This window comes from Prenolepis imparis, unplaced genomic scaffold, assembly GCF_030444845.1.
Source record: "Prenolepis imparis isolate NDT839.2.m4 unplaced genomic scaffold, iyPreImpa1.0 SCAF_7, whole genome shotgun sequence".
NCBI lineage: Eukaryota > Metazoa > Arthropoda > Insecta > Hymenoptera > Formicidae > Prenolepis > Prenolepis imparis.
In genome coordinates, this window is record NW_028141165.1 from 53,957 (window position 1) to 64,960 (window position 11,004).

At 25.8% G+C, this 11,004-nt stretch overlaps 1 protein-coding gene across 2 annotated transcripts in view; it reads left to right on the forward strand.

Moving 5' to 3' along the window:
- The window catches only part of Ecr (ecdysone receptor), a 60,693-nt gene that overhangs the window by 13,658 nt on the left and 36,031 nt on the right, over window positions 1-11,004 (forward strand). The window lies entirely within an intron of this gene.

Consider the following 11,004-nt stretch of genomic DNA (forward strand, 5'->3'; position numbering starts at 1 on the left):
TATAAATAAAAGGAAAAATTTTTTATATAAAAAAGCTAATGATGAGTATATTGGTAATATATAGGTGTAAGTTTGTAGTTTAAAAACAAAGGAAAACAGACGCAAGCAACATTTTTCTAAAATATGTGATATATAAAAATGTTAGAAATGTCATAGTAGAAATCTTTTAAATTTATCTTTATTAATTTTGATACTTCTTACGTACTTTTACAAACATTAATGTTGTTCTTTCTATATTATAATAAACAAATCGTACGAAAGTAGGCGCAGAGAGTTTGGCATGTGCATTTGCATTTGTGGAAATGCACAGCGATTGTTAATTTTTGTTTTCCAAGAATTTTCTTATATTTTCCCCATAGATCAAAATTAACAAAATTTTATTGAATGTAATTTTAGAAATAAACAAATTAAAAAGTATTTCTAAACTGAAAATATAATAAATGTAAAGTTATAAATTTTTTTTCAAAACACATGTTCGGAAATCGCTTTGAAGAATTTTAAAGATAGATTTTTGTGAAAATTTTTTTAGAACCGAATTTTTGCTAATTTTTGCTAATTTGACATAATAGAAATTATCAATTCTTTTTATTAATTTGCCTCCTATTTTTCCACTTTATTCTCTCCTCTCTCTCTCTCTCTCTCTCTCCCCCCCCCCTCTCTCTCTCTCCTTCCCCCTCTCTCATTACATTAATCTAATTTTCTTATTCTTTTCTTATTATTTTTAAATCTTTATTTAACCGTAATTTACTAGTTACTAGTTATTTTCAAGTAATATTTCAAAATTTCTTTTATTTTTGTGGAATTTTAAATCTCTGAAATCATGCATTTATAGAATTGTATAAACTAAATACTAATATAACTCTTAAATTAAGATTATTATTATTCTACCAACATATATTCTAAATCGTTTTCTTCATATATTCAAAAAATTACCTTTCTAAAAATTTTGAAATAAAATTTAAATTTTTTTATATTATAATATAATTAAATTTTTTAGAAGAATCGCTTGTTGAGCATCACGCGCTGATACCATCGACCCAACAAGGTTGAGAGCATTTTGAATAATAGATACTACAGACTATTTATATCTAGAAATCAATATCTTCGTAGCTATATTGTCGGCAACATACACACTGTGTATAGCGTTTTGTGTTTCAACTCGACTCAACTAATCTACATGAAAACCTCTATTACAATTTTTTTCTGTATATTCAGTTTTTCTCAATAATCAGTAGTGTGTAGTGTATGAAGAATATTACTGGTACAAAATTTTTTTATTTATATTATAATATGTTAAAAAGGCGATTTTACGCAAAATGTGAAAATTTATTCCGATTACACACACACACATGCGCGCGCGCGCGATCTACGTATACGCACGTTGCGTAAAATCGCCTTTTTAACATATTATAAATTAAAAAATTTTGTACTGGTACTTGGTAATATTTGTGTGTATTTACAATTACAACTCTCAATCTATACATTTGTATACAAATATTAGCTGTCTATATACAATTCTTTTTATCTTTGTATACAAAAGTTAATTATATTGTGCTGCTAATAAATATTGGTACAATAATTGCATTGCAAGTTAGAAAGCAAATCTGCTGGCATTCACTTAGGCACGGCCAAGTTGTCCACATTCACATCCGTTATAGTCGATATGGAAAACCGGTCCGTCTTTCTCTTTCGTTTCGCGAAAGTGCGAGTGGATGAAACAGGTAAGATCATATTATCGATCGAGGCTATACAAGCAAGAATCCTTGGAGCGATTCGTTCCTGCTCTTATGTGCTGGAAATGGCAAGTTTTTTTTTCTGTGTAGCCAGTTCACGTAAATGTTCGGATTGTTGAATTTTGATTTTTGAAGATGAAATTGCAAATTGTAAATTTGTTAATTTTATTACATACATTCTTATCATGTATTCATGGTATTAAATTTTAATTTACATCATTATTAATAAATGCTTATTATCTACTCTTAATAGTTTTAGTCTCCTTTATTTTTTTCGATGCTCTCTAACAATAAGTTTGAAGTTTATGATGTATAATCGAGCACATAATGTAATAAATTTGATAAAAACTAAATATTCAAAATAAATTATTAATCCATTATGTTCAGTTGGGTGATACTTTATATACTTTATATTGGGTGATACTTTATATTTGAGTGATCTCTTGAATCTTCAAATTATTGTTAAAAATCGATTAATTCTCTTGTTATATAAAAAGTTAACAGAAGTTTAAATACTATTGCAATAACGTTGGGCTTCAAATCGAATCGGAAAATCCTTTTCATTATATTTTCCTTCGATAAATAGTTAACGATATCATGAAAAAAAAGGAAATATTTATCGAATGACATGACGCAGCATATTAATAATATGATTTTTTCATAACATTCGATGTATATATACTTTAAAATTAAAGCATAACAATGATTTTCTTTTTTAATTCATGTAACTCCATTAGTATTTAAATTATATTAAATTATAATAAATTAATTAACACAATATATTGTTAACGACAAATATTAACTTATCTTTAGTTATATACACATTTATGATATGCAACAACATACACAAACAATACTTGAGTATAACAAATTGTATCAAATTATTGCCAACAAATTTTTGTATACAGACAGTGTTCGTTATGCGTGTGAGAGGAGAAGAAGGGAAAAGAGAAGCAGGTTACGGTATTTGCGTGAAACATATACATATATTATTTTAATAAAATTAATCAAGTTTTCCAATCTCTCTTCTTTCGTTGGAAAACATTTTTATGATTATGTGATTTCAGACTTATCTTTTCCAACACCCTATGTATTATTTTTTTACATTGGGTTTCACAAACGCTGCGCGGTGCAACATGACGCGATATGACGCGAATGCTGTCATCTTTTAACAATGCACTTGTCTCTGTGTCGTTAAGGCTAAAAGCATTTCATTGTACTGTAGTTTTAAACTATAACTAGGAAATTCGCCAAAGAAAAATTTTTAGAGTGATTTTATGATCAGATATTATTCTTTGCGTACGTGTACATACACCTGTATGTATTTTTAAACTATATCCAAATTATGTATTTACAAAATTCATATAATTTTATTTAATATAGAATTTTTTTTAATCTTCCCAGATTAATCTTAGATTACTTAAGTTAGCTTTTAATAGTAATTTAATTTCACAGATTTTTATATTTTTTATATTATTTTTACATTTAAATATTCGTATTTTTATGAATATTATTTACATGAATTTCTTATACAAGATAATAATAATTATATAATTAAGAGTATATTTTTATATACTCTTAATTATATAATTATTATTTTTTATTAAAAATAATATAATTAATAATCAAGAGACACGGTAGTATCTCGCGCCAAGTTCAATAAGCGAAGCATTTTTTTTTATAAGCGTATATAAGCGTAACGACCGCGAGGCACTCCGTGTATCTATACGCGAGTCGGACTTTTGAGAGTATCTCATATTATCAGATCTCATAGAACGGCTGGACTGATCGAATTCTTGATAGGCTTAATCGATAGCTTGGGTCTCAATTATATAAAGAAAATGTCTTTATTTTTGCTCTATGTGTTATATAAACGGAGATATTACAATGTAAAGTTTGGTTTAAAAAAAAATTGACTAATTTTTGGTCATCGTCGTCGATCTTCTCAATGCGCATGTGCAAGAAAATGTCCAGTTCGAGCAGTCAATGTTAGATAGTGTTAATGTCGCTCCTTGATCTCCTTATGTTAGGTTATTAATTATATAGGTTATCTGTCAGTTTTGATGCGCGTAGATCAATTTTGATGACACACGCGTAGGTAGTTTCATGATTTATTGAAAAAATAAATAAAAAAATTATTGTAATCGTATAAAAATTGTTCATATAAAATAAGGAAGTGAATAAAAGTCAATAATAGTAAATAATGTAAAGAAAAAGTCATAAAAATTTGATAATTTATAGCACTATTATGAGTGCTATATTAAAGCTATTAAAAATTTGTACATTTATGATTTTTCTCTTTACATTATTTATTATTATTAGCTTTTATTCACTTCGTTATTTTATACCATACCAACAATTACATACTTAGTAAAATGGCAGTGAAACAAGAAAGTTGTTGTGAAAGAAATATATATCACATATATGTGCTATTGCATTTCAGATGTATTTTACATATATGTAGTATATAATATTGCAAACTGTAGATTCTGCTAATTCTTTCATAAATATATTTGTAATTACTTTCTTGTTACGCTACCATCCTACTATTTCTTTCATGTTGTTGATAAGTTGGTAGGATGGTAGCATAAGAAGAAAATTATTATAATGAAAGAAATAGTAGGATGACACAGCGTTAGAAGTTGCAAATATTATTATATAAACATATGTTTATGAAAGAAATAGGGTTTTGTAATAATATATACTACAAAATAATAACTTTTTTGTTACTGAAATAAATGCGAATACAACATATATGTGATACATTAATTTCTTTCATTATAACAATCACTTTTCCTTGTTACGCTATCATCTTGTTATTTCTTTATAAGTATGTAATTGTTGATATAAAATTAGGAAGTAAATAAAAACTAATGATAAATAACATAAAGAAAAAGTTATAAAAATTTGATAACTCATAGTACTGTTATTATATAGTGCTTTCAGCTATCAAAAATGCATATTATGACTTATCTCTTTACGTTATTTATTATATATTATTAGCTTTTATTCACTTTTTTATTTCATATCAACAATTACATACTTATGAAGAAGTAGTAGGATGGTAGCGAAACAAGAAATGAAAAGTGATTGTTATGAAAGAAAATCACATATACATATATATGTATCGCTTATCATATATGTGTAATGTATATATTGCAAAATGTAGATTCTAAAGAAATAGCAGGATTTTGCAATATATACTACATACATGTAATATTATGCAATACTACATATTATATATGATATGATATACTATATTTCTTTCATAATAATAACTTTTCTGTTACGCTACCATCCTACTTTTTTTCATAATAATAATTACTTTCTTATTACAGTACTATTTTACTAATTTTTTATGAGAGAGATAGAGAGAGAATCATAAAATTTATAATTTTATATATTTATTATTTAAAATATTATATATATTATATAATACTATATTTTTATATTTATAATATAAAATATTTTATACTTTTATAAAATAAATATATACTACAAAAAGGAATGATATCCTTAAAAAAACTAACCCTTTTAAAAAAAAGGTAAAAAAAAAGCGCCAAGTTTATGCCATGTGAAAAAGTGTTATACAAAAAACAGTGTTTTTAAATTACTGTAAAAAAACTGCTCTAAAAAATAATGTCATTTTAATTTTATACAATATAATTTAATTGTACAAAATAATTAAATATTTCTAAAAAAAATAATGATATCAAAAAATTGCGCCAAATAAATAGAATTTTTTCCTATTATTATTAAATTAATTTTTTTAAATAGCTCATATAATACATCTTTGGGATATATTTTGTTTATTATAAAAAATTATATAAAATAATATAAAATAAACAATTATATGTATACATTCCAATAACTATATATATTTTGAAATGTTTAATAAAAAAAAGATAATATAAAACAAAGAACAAAATTAAAAATTCACACCAAAATTAAAAAATAAAAATTTATACAAAAAATTAAAAAATAAAAACTTATGCGAAAATTAAAAAATAATACAAAATGTAAAAAAATGAAAAATTTTTAGTTAAAAAAACTTGGTGCTGCTAAATTGAACAATATGCTCTAATAATGTTTACGTACTTTGTACATTTATGTTCCAGTTAATTGTTCCATTAATATTCCAGTTATTATGATGTAATATTTAAAGTAAATTAATTATTTGTTATTAAAGTAATGCTTATTTAGAATTAATTATTTGTTTAAACTTTAAGATACATTGTAATAATTAAATAAACACTATGCTAATGATAAACGTATTCCCTACATTTACGTTGCAAATATTTTTGTATTTTTTAATTATTTGTTACTTTAAGATTATATTACAGATAAGATACATTGCAGTAATTTTGAAATTTAGCAGCACCAAGTTTTTTTAACTAAAAATTTTTCATTTTTTTACATTTTGTATTATTTTTTAATTTTCGCATAAGTTTTTATTTTTTAATTTTTTGTATAAATTTTTAATTTTTAATTTTGGTGTGAATTTTTAATTTTGTTCTTTGTTTTATATTATCTTTTTTTATTAAACATTTCAAAATATATATAATTATTGGAATGTATACATATGATTGTTTATTTTATATTAGTTTATATAATTTTTTATAATAAACAAAATATATCCCAAAGATGTATTATATGATCTATTTAAAAAAATTAATTTAATAACAATAGGAAAAAATTCTATTTATTTGGCGCAATTTTTTGATATCATTATTTTTTTTAGAAATATTTAATTATTTTGTACAATTAAATTATATTGTATAAAATATAATTTTCAATACAATAACAATTAATTGTAATTAATTGAGATAATTACCAATCAATTTTATGAAATAATTAATTTCTCGCACGATGATATCTGATGCGCGAAGTTCTCCAAATTAATACGTTTAGTCGGAACGCATTCAGGGATGAGATCATCGATCCTGTTGCTCTAGGTTCAAGGCCGATTATGACCGCTGGTTCTTGTACTTTCGCTGCTCCATAGTTGCCGACGGAAAACGGCGAAACATAGACTCTATATTCCTCTTTACTCTCTTCCTCGACTTTTTTTCTTCGTGTATCTTTCCACTCATGGCCAACTACATTCCTACGGGATCAAACTTGTAGCGCATTCACACACAAATTTCTAGATGCTTCTAATTCTGATTGGATATTTGTTGATTCTTGGATTAGTCGTTATTCTTAAATGTACGGAGATTCTATATCATACATTATTGCATTTGCAATTTATCTGCTTTGGTATTTTGTTTTCTGGATTCTTAGATTTTTGTATATTTTTCTCTCTATTAGATCCTTGAAGATTCTGGAAAATTCTTACATTTTTATTATATATTATAAAAGAATATTTCGTGGAATTTTTAAATCTTTAAATTTACATATTTCTCTCGTTTATTATGCATTGGATCATAGTTTCTACAGGCATATTAGCTTAGAATTAGAAACTTTTAAATTTCATAAATTAATATTTTTTATCCCTACATGCCAGGTTACATATACAGAGTGGCCCACCGAAAACATAACAGACATATTTTTTGACATTTAACTATTTGTTCAAAAAACGCTCGGACAGGTCAACTTTGTTTTCAAGGGGGACATATTAATTGGTTATTTTCGTTCACCTAACTTTAATCCCAAAAAAGGGGTTAATTTCACCCTAAAAATTTCACCCTAAAAACATGTCTATTTCGTTTTCGGTGGGCCACACTCTGTATATGTAACCTTGCATATTCGATGTGTGTGTATATATACTATATAGTATATCTAGTGTGTACTTTGAATTTTCCAAAATAAAAGATATATAAAATAAAATACATAGACAAGTAAAGTATATATATTTAATAGATAAATATTAATGAAACATACACATATGTTTCTATATATGTAGATATTATATATGGTTTAAATGATTCTCGTAACAAAATCTATAAAATGTATAATGGCTATTAGATTTTTATCTTTGAATTTCTCTCATATTCTGAATGAGACTTTTCAAATAGTTTATTTTAAAAACTTTTTGTGTACTTATTTTTATTTTACATAAATTTTATAGGTGTTTTATTTTATATACGATTAACTTTAGACTTTCCAATAAATCTTTTCATATTTTTCTTTGATTTGTATTTTCTTAAAAATTCTATTATTATTTAACGCTTTTTATTATTATTAACTAATTCGTTTAAATATGAATCGATAAAATATATTTTTTTTTTATATAACAGAAAATGTGTACTAATGTTATTATATTTTGCTAATCAAAAGTTAAAAATAAGATGTAATGCTTTCGAATATAAATATTGTTGTATTTATGCATTTATAAATGTGGTCAATGATCGTATGAAAAGCGAATTTACGATAGAGCGAAAATCGATTTTTCTCTTACGTCCTGGCAACGTTAGCGTCAGTGTCGACGGCGACGGGGTCAGCGTCAGCGTCAGAGTCGGCATCGGCGTCAGCCGTGATGGTTACGTCGTTGCTCGGTGATTTTCACACGCAGAGTGCATGCGCATTGCAACTAGAACACAATCGGCTTCACTTTGCTAACTACTTCGAGAATTTATATATACATGTATATATGTATGTATGTGCGTATATTTTTTTCTTGTTAAATTTATTGTTTCTTTTTTTGTGTCATTTAGACATAAAATTTATAGGCGAGGCCTATACATTTCGAGATTGTTGAGATTTTTTTATATCATCTATCATCAAAAATCATCTTTCCTAAGTTCTTTCATTATGTAAACATTTTTATAGTGTCTAATAATATGCATGCATTCGCATAATAAAGATCAAGCACAAATTTTGCATTTAGGTCAAATTGGTTAGGTCATATACAATATACATATATACGATATTAGCTTACCGAACTACGGTATCGCATAAATTTTCATTTGCACATTTCTAAACAATTTGAATTTTCGTTTGTACATTTTTAGAAAAAAATTTATTTTTAAAAAACACTTTAGGGGCTATCTTCCGTACACACGTCTCAAATTTCGCGAAAATCCTTTCATAATAAGCTTGATCAATAGATCTTTGTTTGTACATTTTAAAACAATTTGAATTTTTGTTTGCACATCCTCTAGAACAAAACTTATTTTAAAAAAACAAACATATTGGGGAACCAAGTTTACATTCAAAAGTATTCAAATTTCGCGAAAATCTTAGGTTAATTAAAGATAAAAGATTAGGTTAATTAAAAACCATTTTTGCAAAATGGGGAGATAATGTGAAGTTGGCCTCCTCCCCCCTCCAAAGTTTTTTTTAATAACTTTTGTATTAGAGATGTGCAAACAAAAATAAAAAATGTACAAACATGTGCAAACAATGTACAATCGAATCATGTAAAAAAAGTTAATAAATTCTAATATTGGGGGGCTAACTTTACCCGGCTGTGCCAGTAGTGATGGCGTCTATGTCGCCGTTGCAGAATCGATCCGATGCCCTAGTTACCAGGAGAGAGTGAGACGAGAGAAAAAGACCATATAGATATGTAGATGTATAAGATGGCCCAGAAATATCACGCTTGCGCGTGATCGCAGTTCTGCTCGAAGAATATACGAATAAGCGCGCGGAAATTGTATTATAATCTAGGGCAACTTGTATAAACATTTATAAAGCGACTTTTGTTAATACACGAGAATCGAGTAAGAAAATAATTTGACTCAACTCGACACAATTTAATTTGACTCGGTTTATTTATTTATTTATTTTTTTTTTCATTTATTTATTTAAGTGCGGCAGGTGATGAAGCAGACTTTTCTATCCTTACCAAAATTGCACCTCCGATAATAATTATAAAAAAAGGTAAACATCGATTTTTAAATACTATCAATTTAATATTCATTTCGTTCAGCAATTTTACAATAGCAGCTAATTGCTAACTAAACTTTTCAAGCGCTTGAATGATTTACAAGACTCGTAGATAATTTTCGCACATTCGGAAGATGAGTTTACGAAAGTTTAAATATATATTTTATAAAAGTTTTAGGTTATCCCTAAGAATCTTAAATTTTAATAATTTTCAAATTATTGCGTATTTTTGAAAATTGAAGTAATTCTCAATATCAAATACTTGAATATAAATAATTTTTTAATTAATTTTATTGATTAAAAATTTTAGTAGAATTTAGTTGAGAGGCGACGTATTATTATCTATTTTTATCTTTAAATCATTTATCAGAGCATTACAATTTCTTATTTTCTATTTTAAATAACGGCGTAATTAGATACGTTTTCAAATATCAAATCGTACAAGAAAAGTCTTAAATTATATATTTTAAAATTGCTATTTTTCTTTTATAATCTACATATTATAAAAATACTATTGCTGTTGATGCATATACTATATATTTTGTTTATATGCATATATGTTCTATTTAAACTTCGAAATTAATTTATTTAATATCCAAAGCCTAATATAATAGGAAGTATTAATAAATATCTCAAATAGCGATTTTTAAATTATCATAATATTAAATATTAATATAAAACGGAAGGAACGGATTGTCATGTCGACCAATAGGGTGGGTCAGGGTTAGCGAAGGTTAGGTTCCTCCTCCGCACTGAATCCTGTCGCGAGGAAAGATAAGAGGGGAGGACTAGAGGAAAACGGGTAACTCGATCGATACACGAAACTCTTGTATGGTTTTCAAATATTATTTAAGTAAAATACACCACTACTTTGCAATGAAATATAACTTATTCTCCATTAAATTAAAAATATATTGTATTTTTTTTCTTTCATATTTTTTTTCTTTCTTTCGATTTTCCCTTCTTCTTTTCCCTTCTCTCTCTGCTACGTTTTCAATATTTCAGCATTCTCATTGAGCTCCTCTATTTCCTCTCGTCTTTTATTCGTCGCCCTCGCGTCTTCAATCTTCCTCTTGCTCTTCCTGTCTTTCTCTCTTTTTATTCGATATCGTTTTTCTGTTTCTCTTATTTTTTCTTCTTTTTCTTTTCTTTTTTTAACTTTCTTCTTCAGCCTTTTTTGTACATCTTCCACTTTAGTCATAGTTCATTTATCATAGTTTTTACTTAAGAGCTATTGAAGAATTTTTATCAATCGAGAAGAAAAACTCAAAATTATTTGTAAAGCTTTAGAAATAGTAATATTGAAAAGGAATCAATGTATGTTTTTAATATTATTTTTATATTCTAATATCAAATAACAAATTAAATTTAAGTTATTATTAAGTATTTAAAAAACACAAAACACAAAAAAGAGAAAAATTTTATAAAAAAAACAATTGCA